A 20,066-nucleotide genomic window follows, 5' to 3' on the forward strand; every position below is an offset into this window, starting at 1 on the left:
AAAAAATTTTCTTTTCTTTGTTTAATTTTTGTTTTTTGTTTGAGTCTTACCTGTTTCTTGTTTTCCTTTACAAAAATTTTAAAACTCCTTCAAAGATCTTTTTCAAAAATTTTTATCTTCAAGAATCCTTAGCTTTCTTTATTAATTTTTGTTTTTGTTTGAGTCTTTTGTTCTTGTTCTTGTTGAGTTTTAAAAAATTTGAGTCTTTCTTTCAAAAAATTTTTCAAAAATAGTTTCTTTGGTTAAATCTTGTGTCAAATCTTTAAGTTTGGTGTCTTCTTGTGTTCTTCTTTATATTTTTCAAAAATTTTATGTTTGGTTTTCAAAAATTTTAAGTTTGGTGACTTTTACATGTTCTTGTGTTCTTTGAGTTTTTGAGTCTTGTTCTTTGTGTTCTTCTCAATCTTCAAGGTGTTCTTGTGTTTTCTTTTTGTTTTGATCTTAAAATTTTAAAGTTTGGTATCCCTTTGTATTTTTCCTTCAAATTTTCGAAAATTAGGGGCATTAGATCTAAAAATTTTAAGTTTTGTATCTTTTACTTGTTTTTCTCCTTCTTCATTAAATTCAAAAATAAAAAATATCTTTCCTATCTTTATCTTTATTTAATTTTTGAAATTTTTAAATAAAAATTCAGATTTTAATTTTAAAATTTTTATTTTATCTTATTTCAATTTTCAAAATTTAAAATTTAAAGATTTCAAATTTCAACTTTAAAATTAAATCTTTTTCAAAATCAAATTTCAAATCTTATCTTTTTCAAATCTTTTTCAAATCCTTTTTATTTCTTATCTTAACTTTTCTTACTTTTTTATTTCAAATTTTTAAATTCAAATATTTTCTTAATTAATCACTTATCTTCTCTCTCCTCTTTTTTCAAAACTTCCTAACTAACTCTTCTCTCTTCTAATTTTTGAAAATCCCCTCTTCTTCTCTCTCTTTCTTCTATTTTCAAAAATCAATAATTAATTTTCAATTCCTTTTAATTAATTAATATTAATTTTTGAATTTAATAAATAAATAAAATAAAAACAAAAATATTTTAATTCTTGTCTATCCTTTTTACTTTTATTTCTTCTACTTCTTCTATCTTTCTTCTTCTTTCTCTTCTCCTACCTTTCTTTATCATGAACCCAAATAGGAATGAAGAGTTCAGAAGAACTCTGGGGTCTTATACAAATTTCATTGCTGACTTCTATAGAAGAAGTATTAGCATACCTCAGATCAGAGCAAGTAGCTTTGAACTAAACCCTCAACTCATTACCATAGTGCAGCAAAACTGCCAGTTTTCTGGACTTCCACAGGAAGAACCTATAGAATTCTTAGCAGATTTCTTAAAGATTGCTGACACTGTACACCACGAGGGAGTAGACCAAGATGTCTACAGACTATTGCTCTTTCCTTTTGCTGTAAAGGATCAAGCAAAGAGGTGGTTGGATAACCAGCCCAGATCTAGTTTGAAAACTTGGACACAGTTAGTAGACAAGTTTTTAAATCAATACTTTCCTCCAAGAAAGATGACCCAGCTAAGACTGGACATCCAGGGCTTCAAACAAGGAAATAATGAATCTCTTTATGATGCTTGGAGAAGGTATAGGAGGATGCTAAGGAAATGTCCCACTGAAATATTTTCAGAATGGGTACAATAAGACATCTTCTATTATGGACTTTTAGACATGGCTAGAATGTCTTTGGACCACTCTACTGGTGGTTCCATACACATGAGAAAGACCATTGGAGAGGCTCAAGAACTTATTGAGACAGTTGCCACTAATCAGCATCTGTACTCATCTATTGAGACTTCTACAAAAGGAGAGGTTAAGGCAGTATCTACTGAACCTAACCCTCCAGAACAGGATAGCCCATTAACTCAGTAACTGCACACCCTTGCCCAGCAACTACTGGAACTGCAAGAGGCTTTGTGAGAAACTCAGGCTTCTAACAGGAATGTAGAAGCCCAGCTAAGTCAAACAAGGCAGCAGTTATCTAAACAAATAACAGAAGAATACCAGGCTATTCAGCTAAGGAGTGGGAAATCCTTAAACACTCAACCTCAGTACAACAAGAAAGAAAATTTAATAGAGGAACACCAAATTGATGTCCAAGATATCTCTGAGGGCATAGAAAGCCCAAAGAGGAATGTCGCTGGCCTTCAATGCCAAGAAGGGATATCCATCCTTGGCGTTGAACACCCAATTGGGGACACTAACAAAGGCGTTGAACGTCCAACAGGGGGCAGTGTCCCTGGCGTTGAACACCAGAAAGGGGGGAGCAATATAGGCGTTGAATGCCCAAGCAAGGGAGGTCAGTCACATACTGATAACAACCCTCCTAAGCAAACTAGTAACCCCCATTCTAATACACGTGGCATTCGGCCTCCATCAACCAAGATTGATAAGTATAAGGCAAAGATGCCATTTTCTCAGAAACTCTGTCAAGAGGAAAAAGATAAACAGTTTGCCCGCTTTGCAGATTATCTTAGAACATTAGAGATCAAGATCCCTTTTGTAGAGGCTCTTGAACAGATACCTTCTTATACTAAGTTCATAAAGGACATTCTGAGTCATAAGAAGAATTGGAGACAGACAGAAACAGTCCTCCTCATTGAAGAGTGCAGTGCAATCATTCAGAACAGCTTACCAGAGAAACTTAAGGACCCTGAAAGCTTCATGATACTATGCACTCTAGGTGATGCTTGTACAAGGACAGCCCTATGTGACCTTGGAGCAAGCATCAACCTAATACCTGCTTTATTAATAAAGGAGCTTTGTTTGACTGATGAAGTCAAACCAACCCACATATACCTTCAACTTGCTGATGGTTCTATTAAGATGCCATCAGGAGTAATCGAAGACATGATTGTTTGTGTTGGACCCTTTGCCTTTTCCACTGACTTCGTGGTGCTGGATATGGAAGGACACAAAAGTGCAGCCCTTATTCTAGGGAGACCCTTTCTAGTTACAGGATGGACCCTCATTAATGTTGAAAAAGGGGAAGTAACCCTGAGAGTCAATGAGAAAAAGTTCGTACTAAATGCTATCAAGGCTATGCAGCATCCAGACATCCCTGAGGAATGCATGAGCATTGTCCTCATTGATTCCCTGGTGGAAGAAGTAAATATGGCCAAAAGTCTCAAGGAAGGGCTGTATGACATCCTTATTGATGCCTAGCTTAATTCAGAGGAACCTCTGAAAACCCCTGAGGAAAAGGAGAAACCTCCAAAGCTTGAGCTCAAGCCATTACCATCTTCTCTGAAATATAAATTTATGGGAGATGAGGACACTTATCTTGTAATCATAAGCTCTGCCTTAGAGCCACAGGAAGAAGAAGCACTAATCAAGTGCTCAAAACATATAGGACCGCCCTTGGATGGACTATAAATGACCTTAAGGGGATTAGCCTAGCCCGATGCATGCATAAAATCCTGCTGGAGGATAATGCCAAACCAGTGGTGCAACCACAAAGGCGATTGAATCCGGTTATGAAGGAAGTAGTGCAAAAGAAAGTCACTAAGGTTTGGGAGGATAGGATTATTTATCCCATTTCTGATAGCCCCTGGGTGAGCCCTGTCCAAGTTGTTCCCAAGAAGGGAGGCATGACAGTGGTTCATAATGAAAAGAATGAACTGATCCCTAAAAGGACAATTACAGGGTGGCGTATGTGCATTGACTATAGAAGACTCAATGACACCACCAGAAAGGATCATTTTCCTTTATCATTCATTGACCAAATGCTAGAAAGACTAGCAGGGCATGCTTTTTATTGTTTCCTGGATGGATACTCTGGGTACAATCAAATAGCAGTGGATCCACAGGATCAAGAAAAGACAGCATTCACATGCCCATCTGGCGTGTTTGCCTACAGGCGAATGCCATTTGTCCTGTGTAAGCACCTGCCACCTTTCAGAGATGTATGTTATCCATCTTCTCTAATATGGTAGAGAAGTTCCTTGAAGTGTTCAGTGGATGACTTCTCTATTTTTTGAGACTCATTTGACAAATGCCTTGATCATCTGGCCGTAGTTCTGAAAAGATACAAAGAGACAAACCTAGTTCTAAACTGGGAGAAATGCCACTTCATGGTGACTGAAGGCATTGTTCTTGGGAATCGAATTTCAAACAAAGGAATAGAAGTAGATTAAGCTAAGGTGGAAGTGATTGAAAAATTACCACCACGCACTAATGTCAAGGCAATCAGAAGTTTCCTAGGACATGCAGGATTTTACAGGAGGTTCATAAAAGATTTTTCTAAAATTACAAAACCCCTGTGTAATCTCTTGGCCACTGATGTTCCATTCACCTTTGACCAAGAATGCCTGCATGCCTTTAAAACTCTGAAAGCCAAGCTTGTCACTGCTCCTATCATCTCTACACCCAACTGGGACTTACCATTTGAACTAATGTGTGATGCTAGTGACCATGCCATTGGCGCAGTCTTGGGGCAGATACATGACAAGCTTCTGCATGTCATTTATTATGCTAGTCATGTATTAAATGATGCGCAAAAAAACTACACTACTACAGAAAAGGAGCTACTTGCAGTGGTTTATGCCATTGACAAGTTCAGATCCTACCTAGTAGGATCTAAGGTCATTATTTATACTGACCATGCTACTTTAACGTATCTACTCACTAAGCAGGATTCTAAACCCAGACTTATAAGATGGGTGGTGCACGAATTATGAATCACACTTTTCACAACTCGTACCACTAACCAGCAAGTGCACTGGGTCGTCCAAGTAATACCTTACGTGAGTAAGGGTCGATCCCACGGAGATTGTCGGCTTGAAGTAAGCTATGATTATTTTGTAATTCTTAGTCAGGAAATCAATGATAAGAGTGATTATATTTATGAAGAGTAAAAAGCATAAATTAAACAGTACTTGTTATGCAGTAATGGAGAATATGTTGGAGTTTTGGAGATGCTTTGTCTTCTGAATCTCTGCTTTCCTCCTGTCATCTTCTTCACGCACGCAAGGTTCCTCCTATGGCAAGCTGTGTGTTGGTGGATCACCGTTGTCAATGGCTACCATCCGTCCTCTCAGTGAAAATGGTCCAAATGCGCTGTCATCGTACGACTAATCATCTGTCGGTTCTCACTCATGCTGGAATAGGATCCATTGATCTTTTTGCGTCTGTCACTACGCCCAGCACTCGTGAGTTTAAAGCTCGTCATAGTCATTCAATCCCTGAATCCTACTCGGAATACCACAGACAAGGTTTAGACTTTCCAAATTCTCAAGAATGCTGCCAATGGATTCTAGCTTATACCACGAAGATTCTGATTAAGGAATCCAAGAGATACCCATTCAATCGAAGGTAGAACGGAGGTGGTTGTCAGTCACGCGTTCATAGGTTGAGAATGGTGATGAATGTCATGGATCATCACATCCATCATATTGAAGTGCGAATGAACATCTTAGATAGAAACAAGCGTGTTTGAATAGAAAACAGAAATAATTGCATTAATTCATCGGAACACAGCAGAGCTCCTCACCCCCAACAATGGAGTTTAGAGACTCATGCCGTCAAAGAGTATAAAGTTCAGATCTAAAAATATCATGAGATACAAAATAAATCTCTAAAAGTTGTTAAAATACTAAACTAATAACCTAGGTTTATAGAAAATGAGTAAACTATGATAGATAGTACAGAAATCCACTTCCGGGGCCCACTTGGTGTGTGCTGGGGCTGAGACTTGAGCTTTACATGTGCCTAGGCTGTTTCTGGAGTTAAACGTCAGGTTGTAACCTGTTTTGGGCGTTTAACTCCAACTTGTAACCTATTTCTGGCGTTTAACGCCAGAATAGGGCAGAGAACTGGCGTTGAACGCCAGTTTGCGTTGTCTAAACTCAGACAAAGTATGAACTATTATATATTGATGGAAAGCCCTGGATGTCTAGTTTCCAACGCAATTGAGAGCGTGCCATTTGGACTTCTGTAGCTCCAGAAAATCTACTTTGAGTGCAGGGAGGTCATAATCCAACATCATCTGCATTCCTTTTTCAGCCTCTGAATCAGATTTTTGCTCAGGTCCCTCAATTTTAGCCAGAAAATACCTGAAATCATAGAAAAACACAAAAACTCATAGCAAAGTCCAGAAATGTGATTTTTATTTAAAAATAATAAAAATATACTAAAAACTAATTAAATCATACTAAAAACTATGTAAAAACAATGCCAAAAAGCGTATAAATTATCCGCTCATCACAACACCAAACTTAAATTATTGCTTGTCCCCAAGAAATTGAAAATCAAATAGGATAAAAAGAAGAGAATATACTATAAATTCTAAAATATCAATGAAATTTAGCTCCAATCAGATGAGCGGGACTAGTAGCTTTTTGCCTCTTGAATAGTTTTGGCATCTCACTTTATCCATTGAAGTTCAGAATGATTGGCATCTATAGAGACTTAGAATTTAGATAGTGTTATTGATTCTCCTAGTTTAGTATGTTGATTCTTGAACACAGCTACTTTATGAGTCTTGGCCGTGGCCCTAAGAACTTTGTTTCCAGTATTATCACCGGATACATAAATGCCACAGACACATAACTGGGTGAACCTTTTCAGATTGTGACTCAGCTTTGCTAGAGTCCCCAATTAGAGGTGTCCAGGTTTCTTAAGCACACTCTGTTTTTGCTTTAGACCTCGACTTTAACCGCTTAGTCTCAAGTTTTCACCTGACACCTTCACGCCACAAGCACATGGTTAGGGACAGCTTGGTTTAGCCGCTTAGGCCAGGATTTTATTCCTTTAGGCCCTCCTATCCACTGATGCTCAAAGCCTTGGATCCTTTTTATTACCCTTACCTTTTGGTTTTAAGGGCTATTGGCTTTTTTTTCCTTGCCTTTTGGTTTAAAGAGCTTTTGGCTTTTTCTGCTTGCTTTTTCTTTTTCTTTCTTCTTTTTTTTTTCGCCATTTTTCTTTTCTCTTCTCTTTTTTTTTTCACAAGCTTTTGTATTTACTGCTTTTTCTTGCTTCAAGAATCAATTTTATAGTTTTTCAGATTATCAATAACATTTCTCCTTTTTCATCATTCTTTCAAGAGCCAACATATTTAACATTCATAAACAACAAATTCAAAAGACATATGCACTATTCAAGTATTCATTTAGAAAACAAAAAGTATTGTCACCACATCAAAATAATTAAACTAATTTCAAGGATGAATTTGAGATCATGTACTTCTTGTTCTTTTGTGATTAAAAACATTTTTCATTTAAGAACGGTGATGGATTCATAGGACATTCATAGCTTTAAGGCATAGACACTAGACACTAATGATCATGTAAGAAAGACACAAACATAAATAAACATAAAGCACAGAGAGCAAAAACAGAAAGAATAAATAGACAAGGAGATTAAGGAACGGGTCCACCTTAGTAAGGGTGGCGTCTTCTTCCTCTTGAAGAACCAATGGTGCTCTTGAGCTCCTCTATGTCTCTTCCTTTCCTTTGTTGCTCCTCCCTCATAGCTCTTTGATCTTCTCTAATCTCATGGAAGGTGCCATATGGTTATGGCAAATTAAAAAGCAGGGCTTTTTCCACACCAAACTTAAAATATTTGCTCGTTCTCAAGCAAAAGAAGAAAGAAAGGAGGAGATGGAGATGTGTGGTGGGTTCGGCCAAGGGAGGGTGATAGTGTGTATGAGGGGTTTATGATGGATGGGTGTGAGTAGTGAAGAGAGTATGGAGAAGAGTGTTATGGAAAGGTGTGAAAAGGAGAGAAGAAGAGGTGGGGTAGGTAGGAATCCTGTGGGGTCCACAAATCTTGAGAGGTCAAGGACTTAGCATCCCTGCTCCATTGAGGCGTGCAAAACGCCCTTAGAGTGCAATCTTGGCGTTTAACACCAGACTGCTGCTTGTTTCTGGCGTTAAACGCCAGTTTTTCTCCCTTTATTGGCGTTAAACGCCAACTTGATGCTCTGTTCTGGTGTTAAACGCCAGTCTGGTGCTTGTTTCTGGTGTTTAACGCCAGCTTGATGCTTCTTTCTGGCATTAAACGCCAGTCTGATGCTTCTTACTGGCGTTTAAACGCCAGTAAGCTCTTCCTCCAGGGTGAGCTGTTTTTAATGCTGTTTTTCATTCTATTTTTGATTTTTCAGTTATTTTTGTGACTTCATATGATCATCAACCTAAAGAAAACATAAAATAGCAATGGAAAATAAATAGATATAATTAAATAACATTGGGTTTCCTCCTAACAACCGCTTCTTTAATGTCAATAGCTTGACAGTAAGCTCTCATGGACCCTCACAGATAATCAGAGCAAGGTTGGGGCCTCTCAACACCAAACTTAGAGTTTGGTTGTGGCCTCTCAATACCAAACTTAGAGTTTGAATGTGGGGGTTTTGTTTGACTCTGTATTGAGAGAAGCTTTTCATGCTTCCTCTCCATGGTTACAGAAGGAGAACATTGAGTCTTATAGTTTGCAATGTCTGCAACCCACAGAGCTTCCTGAAAAGCAAACAATTGCTCATTCGGAAAGGTTTCAGAGATCTCAGTAGGAGGGAGGGATGCTCCTGCTACTGGTTCTTTCCGAGACAGGTGATCAGCTACTTGCTTCTCTGTCCCTTTTCTGTCTCTTATTTCTATATCAAACTCTTACAGAAGCAACACCCATCTTATGAGCCTGGGCTTTGAATCATGCTTTGTGAGTAGATATTTAAGAGCAGCATGGTCAGTGTACACAATCACTTTTGATCCTACTAAGTATGATCTAAACTTGTCAATGGCATAAACCACTGCAAGCAGCTCTTTTTTTGTGGTTGTGTAATTTTTCTGGGCATCATTTAAAACACGGCTAGCATAATAAATGACATGCAGAAGCTTGTTATGCCTCTGTCCCAATACTGCACCAATGGCATGGTCACTGGCATCACACATTAGTTCCAAAGGTAATGTCCAATCTAGTGTAGAAATAACTGGTGCTGTGACCAGCTTAGCTTTCAGGGTTTTAAACGCCTGCAGACACTCTGTGTCAAACACAAATGGTGTGTCAGCAGCTAGCAGATTGCTCAGAGGTTTTGCGATTTTTGAAAAATTCTTTATAAACCTCCTATAGAATTCTGCATGCCCCAGAAAGCTTCTGATTGCCTTAACATTGGTGGGTGGTGGTAATTTTTCAATTACCTCTACCTTAGCTTGATCCACCTCTATTCCCTTGTTCGAAACTTTATGCCCAAGGACAATTCCTTCAGTCACCATAAAGTGACATTTTTCCCAATTTAGAACCAGGTTAGTCTCTTGGCATCTTTTCAGAACAAGTGCTAGATGGTTAAGACAGGAGCTAAATGAGTCTCTAAATACTGAGAAGTCATCCATGAAGACTTCCAGAAATTTTTCTACCATATCAGAGAAGATAGAGAGCATGCACCTCTGAAAGGTTGCAGGTGCATTGCACAGACCAAAAGGCATTCTTCTGTATGCAAATACTCCAGATGGACATGTGAATGTTGTTTTCTCTTGGTTCTGAGGATCTACTGCAATTTGTTGTAACCTGAATAGCCATCCAAAAAGTAGTAGTATTCATGACTTGCTAGTTTTTCTAGCATCTGGTCTATGAATGGTAAAGGGAAGTGATCCTTCCTGGTGGCTGTATTGAGCCTTCTGTAGTCAATACACATACACCACCCTGTAACTGTTCTTGTAGGAACCAGTTTATTTTTTTTATTATGAACCACTGTCATACCTCCCTTCTTAGGGACAACATGGACAGGACTCACCCAGGGGCTATCAGAAATAGGATAAATAATCCCAGTCTCTAGTAACTTAGTGACCTCTTTCTGCACCACCTCCTTCATGGCGGGATTTAGCCGCCTCTGTGGTTGAACCACTGGCTTCGCATCATCCTCCAATAGGATCTTGTGCATGCATCTGGCTGCGCTAATGCCCTTAAGATCACTTATGGACCACCCAAGAGCTGTCTTGTGTGTCCTTAGCACCTGAATTAGTGCTTTCTCTTCCTGTGGCTCTAAAGCAGAGCTTATGATTATAGGAAAAGTGTCACCTTCTCCCAGAAATGCATATTTTAAGGATGGTGGTAGTGGTTTGAGCTCGGATTTAGGAGATTTCTCATCTTCCTGAGGAGTTTTCAGCGGTTCTTTTATTTCCTCTGGTTCCTCCAGATCAGGCTGAACATCTTTACAAATGTTCTCTAGCTCTGATTCGAGACTTTCAGTCATATTGACCTCTTCCACCAGGGAGTCAATAATATCAACGCTCAGGCAATCGTCTGATGTGTCTGGATGTTGCATAGCTTTGACAACATTCAACTTAAACTCATCCTCATTGACTCTCAGGGTTATCTCCCCTTTTTGGACGTCAATGAGGGTTCGTCCAGTTGCTAGGAATGGTCTTTCTAGAATGAGAGTTGCACTCTTGTGCTCCTCCATTTCCAGCACTACAAAGTCAGTAGGGAAGGCAAATGGCCCAACCTTGACAATCATGTCCTCAATTATGCCTGATGGGTATTTAATGGAGCCATCAGCAAGTTGAAGACAGATTTGGGTTGGTTTGACCTCTTCAGTCAAGCCAAGCTTTTTGATAGTGGATGCAGGGATTAGGTTGATGCTTGCCCCAAGATCACATAAAGCTGTCTTGGTGCAATTACCTTCTAATATGCATGGTATCATAAAGCTCCTGGGATCTTTAAGCTTTTCTGGGAAGCTTTCCAGAATGAATGCACTGCATTCTTCAGTGAGGAAACTCTTTCATTTTCTCTCCAATCCTTCTTATGACTCAAGATATCTTTCATGAACTTGGCATAAGAGGGTATTTGCTCAAGTGCCTCTGCAAACAGAATTTTTATTTCAAGAGTCCTGAGATAGTCTGCAAAGCAGGCAAATTGCTTATCCTGCTCCTCTTGGTGGAGTTTTTGAGGATAAGTCATCTTGGCTTTGTATTCCTCAACCTTGGTTGCTGCAGGTTTATTTCCTACAGAAGTAGTTGGAGAAGCCTTTTTAGAGGAATTGTTATCAGCACTTGTGTGTGTCTGATCCCTCACTAGCGTTTGAATGCTAGGGTTGGAAGCTTGATTGGCGTTGGACGCCAACTTCCTACCTGTTTCTGGCGTTTGAACGGCAGAACTGAGCTTCCATTGGGCGTTTGACGCCAGCTCCTTGCCTGTTCCTGGCTTTTGAACGCCAGAACTGTGCGTGGGTTGGGCGTTTAACGCCAACCTTGCATCCTTTTCTGGCGTTTGAATGCCAGAGTTGTTCCTCTCTGGGCCCTTACTATCCTCAGAGGGATTTTGGATAATATTTTGCTCATCTTCTGTCAGTTGTTTTTTTCTTGGCTTTCTGCTGCTCTGAAGTGAGGTATATAATATTTTCCCACTTCTTAATTGAACTGCCTGGCACTCTTCTGTTATCTGCTTTGATAACTGCTATTTTGTCTGATTCAATTGTGCCTCCATATTTTTATTAGCATTTTTAGTGTCTTGTAGCAACTCCTTGAATTCTGCTAGCTGTTTTGTTAGAAAGCACAGTTGTTGATTGAGTTCAGCAACTTGTTCTGGAGGACCAAGTTCAGTAGACACTACTTTGGCTTCTTCTTTTATGGAGGACCCACTACTTATGTACAGATGCTGATTTCTAGCAACTATATCAATAAGCTCTTGAGCCTCTTCAATATTTTTTCTCATGTGTATAGATCCACTAGCTGAGTGGTCTAGAGATATCTGAGTTCTTTCTGTAAGCCCATAGTAGAAGATGTCTAATTGCACCCACTCTGAAAACATTTCAGAGGGGCATTTCCTTAGCATCCCTCTGTACCTCTCCCAGGCATTATAAAGGGATTCATCATCCTCTTGTTTAAAGCCTTGGATGTCCAGCCTTAGCTGTGTCATCCTTTTTGGAGGAAAATATTGATTCAGGAATTTGTCTGATAATTGTTTCCATGTTCTTATGCTTGCTGTGGGTTGGTGATTTAACCACCTTTTAGCTTGATCTTTTACAGCAAACAGAAACAATAACAGCATGTATACATCCTGATCTACCTCCTTGTCATGCACTGTGTCAGCAATTTGCAAGAACTGCACCAGAAATTCAGTAGGTTCTTCCTGTGGAAGACCGGAATACTGGCAATTTTGCTGCACCATGACAATGAGCTGAGGATTTAGCTAAAAACTGCTTGCTTTGATGGGAGGTATACAGATGCTACTCCCATATGCAGTAGTAATGAGGTTAGTATATGACCCCAGAGTCCTTCTGGACTGTTCATTTCCACTTAGGTCCATGATGCAGAAAGGGAGATGATGCAGATTGTAAATAATTTTTTTTTGAAAACCGAAATTAAAATAAAATAAAATAAAATAAAATAAATGAAAAATTGACTATATTTTCGAAAATTAGAAGAAAAAGAAATAAAAGAAAATTGAAAACTAAATTAATTAATTAAAAAGATTTGAAAAAGATGTGGGTGAGGATTTTCGAAAAAAATGAAGAGAGAGAAATTGGTTAGGAAGTTTTGAAAAAGATATATCTTAAAATTAAGGATACTTGTAATAAAATAAAATAAAATAAAAGATATAAAAAAGATCTGATTTTAAGATTTGAGATTAGAAAAGATAAGATAAGCTAGGTAAGAGAAGATAAGGAATTTAAATTAAAAAGTTTTGAAATTTAAATTTTAAATTTGAAAATTAAATTTTGAAATTTGAAATTTGAAATTTGAAATTTGAAATTTGAAATTTGAAATAAGATAAGATAAAATTTTGAAAAAGATATGATTTTTTTGAAAAATATTTAAATTTTGAAATTTTTAAAACTAAGATAAGATAAAATAGAAATTTTAAAATAAAAATCTGAATTTTTTTGAAAAAATTTCGAAATATTTGCTCAAAAATAGTTAGAGAAGATATTTTTTTTATTTTTGAATTTTATGATGAAAAAGAAAAACACACAAAAGACACACAACTTAAAATTTTTAGATCTAATGCTCCTTGTTTTTGAAAATTTTGGAGGGAAACCACCAAGGAACACCAAACTTAAAAATTTTAAGATCAAAACACAAGGAAGACTCAAGAACACTTTGAAGACTCACAAGAACAACAAGAACATGAAGAAAGAACACCAAACTTAAAATTTTTAGAATACCAAAATAAAATTTTTGAAAACTAAAGAAAAGTTAACAGGATAACACCAAACTTAAAGTTTGGCACAAGATTTATTCAAAGAAAAATTATTTTTGAAAAGATTTTAGAAAGAAAATTCCCAATTACCAAGAACATAAGCACACTGCTCTAGCCAATTAAGCTATAAATTTAAAGTGTTTTAATAAAGGTATTTAATGTATAATTTTTTTTTGAATATTGATAATTCAAAAATGCACAAGAAAAACAAGAAAAATCACAAAACAAGAAAAACTAAAGATCAAACAAGGAAAATAAACAAGAACAACTTGAAGATTAAGAAAGAACAACGAACACAAATTCGAAAATTTAAAAGGAAATAAAAACATGCAATTGACACCAAACTTAAAATATGAAACTAAACTCAAACAGAAAAACTCAATTATCAGTTTATAAAATTTTCAAAAAATTTAAAAAGAGAAAATAAGGATTTTAAAAAAATTTCAACCAAAAACAATAATAGAAGACTCTAAACCCAAAAAGAAAAAGTTTTCCTAATCTAAGCAACAAAATAAACCGTCAGTTGTCCAAACTCGAACAATCCCCAGCAACGGCGCCAAAAACTTGGTGCACGAATTGTGAATCACACTTTTCACAACTCGTACCACTAACCAGCAAGTGCACTGGGTCGTCCAAGTAATACCTTACGTGAGTAAGGGTCGATCCCACGGAGATTGTCGGCTTGAAGCAAGCTATGGTTATTTTGTAATTCTTAGTCAGGAAATCAATGATAAGAGTGATTATCTTTATGAAGAGTAAAAAGCATAAATTAAACAGTACTTGTTATGCAGTAATGGAGAATATGTTGGAGTTTTGGAGATGCTTTGTCTTCTGAATCTCTGCTTTCCTCCTGTCATCTTCTTCACGCACGCAATGTTCCTCCTATGGCAAGCTGTGTGTTGGTGAATCACCGTTGTCAATGGCCACCATCTGTCCTCTCAGTGAAAATGGTCCAAATGCGCTGTCATCGCACGGCAAATCATCTGTTGGTTCTCACTCATGCTGGAATAGGATCCATTGATCCTTTTGCGTCTGTCACTACGCCCAGCACTCGTGAGTTTGAAGCTCGTCACAGTCATTTAATCCCTGAATCCTACTTGGAATACCACAGACAAGGTTTAGACTTTCCGGATTCTCAAGAATGCTGCCAATGGATTCTAGCTTATACCACGAAGATTCTGATTAAGGAATCCAAGAGATACCCATTCAATCGAAGGTAGAACGGAGGTGGTTGTCAGTCACGCGTTCATAGGTTGAGAATGGTGATGAATGTCATGGATCATCACATCCATCATATTGAAGTGCGAATAAACATCTTAGATAGAAACAAGCGTGTTTGAATAGAAAACAGAAATAATTGCATTAATTCATCGGGATACAGCAGAGCTCCTCACCCCCAACAATGGATTTTAGAGACTCATGCCGTCAAAGAGTATAAAGTTCAGATCTAAAAATGTCATGAGATACAAAATAAATCTCTAAAAGTTGTTTAAATACTAAACTAGTAACCTAGGTTTACAGAAAATGAGTAAACTATGATAGATAGTGCAGAAATCCACTTCCGGGACCCACTTGGTGTGTGCTGGGGCTGAGACTTGAGCTTTACACGTGCCTAGGCTATTTCTGGAGTTAAACTCCAGGTTGTAACCTGTTTTGGGCGTTTAACTCCAACTTGTAACCTGTTTCTGGCGTTTAACGCCAGAATAGGGCAGAGAATTGGCGTTGAACGCCAGTTTGCATCGTCTAAACTCGAGCAAAGTATGAACTATTATATATTTCTGCAAAATCCCTAGATGTCTACTTTCCAACGCAATTGAGAGCGTGCCATTTGGACTTCTGTAGCTCCAGAAAATCCACTTTGAGTGCAGGGAGGTCAGAATCCAACAGCATCTGCAGTCCTTTTTCAGCCTCTGAATAAGATTTTTGCTCAGGTCCCTCAATTTCAGCCAGAAAATACCTGAAATCACAGAAAAACACACAAACTCATAGTAAACTCCAAAAATGTGATTTTTATTTAAAAACTAATAAAAATATACTAAAAACTAATTAAATCATACTAAAAACTATGTAAAAACAATGCCAAAAAGCGTATAAATTATCCGCTCATCAATGGGTATTACTCTTGCAAGAGTTTGATATAGAAATTATAGACAGAAAAGGGACAAAAACTCAAATGGCTGACCACTTGTCCCGGATTGAGCCAGTGGCAGAGACTTCTGCTCCCACCACTGACATATCCGAATCCTTTCCAGATGAGCAACTCTATGCCATCCGAACAGCACCTTGGTTTGCAGACATTACAAACTACAGGGCCATAAGGTTCATTACCCAGGAGTTTACCAGGAAAAAAGCCCAGAAACTCATGCATGATGCAAAATATTACCTATGGGATGAGCCATATCTCTTTAAGAGATGCTCGGATGGAATAATCTGACGCTGTGTGTCTGAAGAAGAAGCACAGAGGATTCTATGGCATTGCCATGGCTCAAACTATGGAGGACACTTTGGAGGTGAGTGGACAGCCACCAAGGTTCTCCAATGTGGCTTCTACTGGCCCACTTTGTACAGGAACTCTAGAGAGTTTGTCCGTAACTGTGATAGTTGCCAAAGAGCTGGAAATCTTCCTCATGGTCACGGCATGTCTCAGAAAGGAATCCTAGAGATTGAGCTGTTTGACATATGGGGCATAGACTTCATGGGACCCTTCCCACCTTCATACTCAAAGACCTACATCCTTGTGGCAGTAGACTATGTGTCTAAATGGGTTGAAGCAATAGCAACACCCACTAATGACAGCATAGTAGTGATGAAGTTCCTCCAAAAGAACATCTTTATCAGATTTGGTGTCCCTAGGACACTAATTAGTGATGGAGGAACTCATTTCTGCAACAGACAGTTGGATTCTATCTTAAGCCGCTACAGAGTTCGCCATAAAGTGGCAACACCGTATCATTCCCAAACAAATGGGCAAGTTGAAGTCTCAAATAGAGAGTTAAAGCGAATTCTAGAGAGGACAATAAGTATCTCTAGAAAAGATTAGGCCAGAAATCTTGATGATGTTATGTGGGCATACAGAACAACTTTCAAAACCCCTATAGGAACATCACCATATCAACTAGTGTATGGGAAGTCCTGTGATTTGCCTGTGGAACTAGAACACAAGGCCTATTGGGCTACTAGATTCCTCAACCTTGATGCTAAAGCAGTAGGAGAGAAACGTCTTCTCCAACTAAATGAGATGGACGAATTCCGCTTAAATGCATTTGAAAATGCAAAAATCTATAAGGAAAAGGCAAAAAGGTGGCATGACAGGAAGTTATCTTCCAGAGTCTTTGAACCAAGAGTCCTACTCTTCAATTCAAAACTCAAACTGTTTCCTGGGAAACTCAAATCCCGTTGGACAGGACCGTTTGTGATTACAAGTGTATCACCTTTCGAGCACATAGAACTTTAAGGTAAAGAAAAAAGGTTCACTGTCAATGGACAACGGGTCAAGCATGAACTTGAAGGAGACATAGAGCCATGAGGCTCAACACTGTAACTAAGTTACGTATAGTGAAGTCCATCGAAAGACATTAAAGAAGCGCTTGTTGGGAGGCAATCCAATGATTCCTCATATATTATTAACTTTCTAATTTTAATTAATTTTCTTTTTAATTTTTGATTATGTTTTAATTAGGTTAAATTTCATGTTAGTGATCATGAACAGTGCTTAAACAGAGACAGAATGATGCAGAACAACAAATAGAATACCTTGGAGAAGGAAGCTCCTTGGTGTTAAACGCCAGAAAGGGGAGGTAAATGGGCGTTCAAACGCCCATGGAGGCAGCAAGCCTAGCGTTAAACGCCAACTAGGGAGCTCTGGCTAGGCGCTGGGCGTTAAACACCAGCCAGGGAGCCCTGGCTGGGCGTTTAACACCCAATGGGGAGCACATGCCTGGCGTTAAACGCCAGCCATGGAGCCTTGGCTGGGCGTTTAATGCCCAAGAGGGAGGAACCATCTGGCGTTAAATGCCAGAATGCAGGCACTCTAGGCGTTTAAACGCCAGCAAGACATCATGGAGGTAACTTCAAAAATCTTATCTTTTCTTCATTCAATCTATCTTTTTTAAATTCAATCTGGAAAATTCTTTGATTTTTAAGTCAAATCTTGTTTAAATATTTCAATTTCAAATTAATTTCAAATTTAAAATGTTTTTTTTAATCCTTTTCAAAATTTCATATCTTTTCCAACTTGTTTTCAAATTCTTTCAAAATCTTTTCTTATCTTGTTCATATCTTTTATTAAACTTTCAAATCTTTTTCGTACTTCTTATCTTATCTTTAAAATCTTTTTCAAATCTTTTCTTATCTTTCAAGTTTAACAACTTATCTTTTTCTATATTTTTCAAAAATCTTTATCTTTCTTTAATGATTATTTTCGAAAATCCCTCCCCCACTCCCTATATATATGTGGCCGTGCCCCTCTCCCTCACTCACCACCTCTCATTCGAATTCTATTCTCTTTTTCTACCTCTATTTCACTTCTCTTCTTCCTTTCTTACCTCTTGCTCGAGGATGAGTAAATCTTTTAAGTTTGGTGTAGAAGGAGCCCTGTTCTCTCATCAAAAACTCAATCCCATGGCTCCAAGAAGTGGCAAGACCACCCCAAAGAACAAGAAAGAAGATAACTCAACAGTTATTTTTTAAACCGGTTCGATTCCTTACCAAGCAACATGAAGAACATTATCACAAGATAATGAGTAAGAGGCCAATAATCCTTGAGGTAGGATTCAATTTAGGAGAAGAAGAATACCTGGAGATCCAAGAGCAAATTCGAAGGAGAGGCTGGGAAATTTTTACTAATCCTCAGTCCAAAGTTGAATATAACATGGTCCATAAATTCTATGCAAATCTGTGGATGACAGATAACCAAAAGAAAGATAGAACAATATTCCATACTCTTCGTACTGTGGTCAGGGGGAAGACCATGTATTTTCATCTGGATAGGGCGAGAGAGATCTTTAAATTTACCCCTGTAGAGGGATGACCCTGAATCCTACAATAGAAGGGTGGTAGCCAACCCGAAGCTGGATTAAATCCTAGAGGGTATATACCTGCCTGGAACTCAATGGATTGAGAATGTAAAAGGCCAGCCAAACCAACTGAAAATGGCTAACCTAAAGCCAATTGTTAGAGGATGGCTAGATTTCATTGGGTGTTCTATACTCCCCACAAGTAACTGCTCTAAAGTCACTATTCCAAGAGCTGTAATGATTCACTGTATCATGATGGGGAATGAGGTAAAAGTCTACCAAATAATCCCCCATGAGATCTACAATTTGGCAAACAGGGTGTCTACTAATGCCATGCTAGCTTATCCAAATCTTATCTTTCGCCTATGCCAAGAGGCCAAGGTCCTGATCCCATCGGACAACTTTATTCAAGTGGTAAATCCAATTACCAAGCAGGTGATGGAGAATTCCAAGATAAAAGAAGATCACCCCAAAAGGAAGGCACCTGAGCCTCCCCAAGAGATCCCTCCAATTGAGTATTGGGACCAGCTGAAGGCGTCTGTGATACACTTGCAAAGCACCTTAGATCAACTCAGAGAGGAGCAGAAAGATCAGACTAGCATGATCTGCAAACAGATCAAGGAGCAAGAGAAGCAGGGGCGTGAGATGGAGGAGTTAAGGCGCCAGAAGCTCTCCCCTGAAGAGCCCAGCGTCCCTTAAACTGAATAACCCAGCATCCCTCAAGCTGAAGGTTGTTGAGTTTTAACTTTTTGGCTATTCTAATTCTTATTTTTTTTATTTCTGTTATTCTAATTCCTATGTCTCATATTTAGATTTACATGATCACTAGTAGCATTTAAGTCTTTATTTTTATTTTTATTTTATGCCTTTAAATTTTTAGAACTAAATAAGCATTAGTATTAATTAATTTTTATTTTTCCAATCAGCTATAAATTATTCTTCTTATCATCATTAAACATGAATAAAATAGTGATTTTTTTAGAAGAATTAAAGATGCATAAATTTTCGAGTCCTACAGTGAAGAATAGTTTGATTATCTTGATGTGGTGGCATTGCTTTTGTTTTCTGAATGTATGAATAAATAGTGCATATTTGAAGTTGGAATTTTAGACTGTTGGCTCTTGAAAGAATGGTGAAAAAGGAAAAGTATTATCGATGATATGAAAAATCCAAAATTTGATTCTTGAAGCAAGAAAAAGCAGCAAAGGAAAAGAAAAAGCATATTTAAAAAAAATGGCAAAAAAGAAAAGAAAATAGAAAATGAAAGAAAAAGCCATTAGCTCTTTAAACCAAAAGGCAAGAGCAAAAAGCCAGTAACCCTTTAAACCAAAAGGCAAGGGTAAAAGGATCCAAGGCTTTGAGCATCAGTGATTAGGAGGGTCTAAAGGAATAAAATCATGGCCTAAGCGGATCAAACAAGCTGTCCCTAACCATGTGCTTGTGGCGTAAAGGTGTCAAGTGAAAAGATTGAGACTGGGCGGTTGAAGTCTTGATCCAAAGCAAAAAGAGTGTGCTTAAGAACTCTGGACACCTCTATCTGGGGATTCTAGCAAAGCTGAATCACAATCCGAAAGGGTTCACCTAGTTAAAGTGTCTGTGGCATTTATATATCCGGTAGTAATACTGGAAAACAAAGTGCTTCGGGTCACGGCCAAGACTCTAAAAGTTGTGTTCAAGAATAAAAAAGCGCTGAACTAGGAGAGTCAATAATATCATCTGGATTCTAAGTTCCTAAAGATGCCAACCATTCTGAGTTTCAATGGATAGTGAGATGCCAAAACTATTCAGAAGCAAAAAGTTACTAAGCCCCGCTCATCTAATTGAAACTGAGCTTCATTGGAAACTCTGAGAGTTGCTACAACATCCTACTCTTCTTTTCATCCTATTTTATTTTTAGTTGCTTGGGGACAAGCAATAGTTT

The sequence above is a fragment of the Arachis hypogaea genome, chromosome 19 (assembly GCF_003086295.3).
Source record: "Arachis hypogaea cultivar Tifrunner chromosome 19, arahy.Tifrunner.gnm2.J5K5, whole genome shotgun sequence".
NCBI classification, from domain to species: Eukaryota; Viridiplantae; Streptophyta; class Magnoliopsida; order Fabales; family Fabaceae; genus Arachis; species Arachis hypogaea.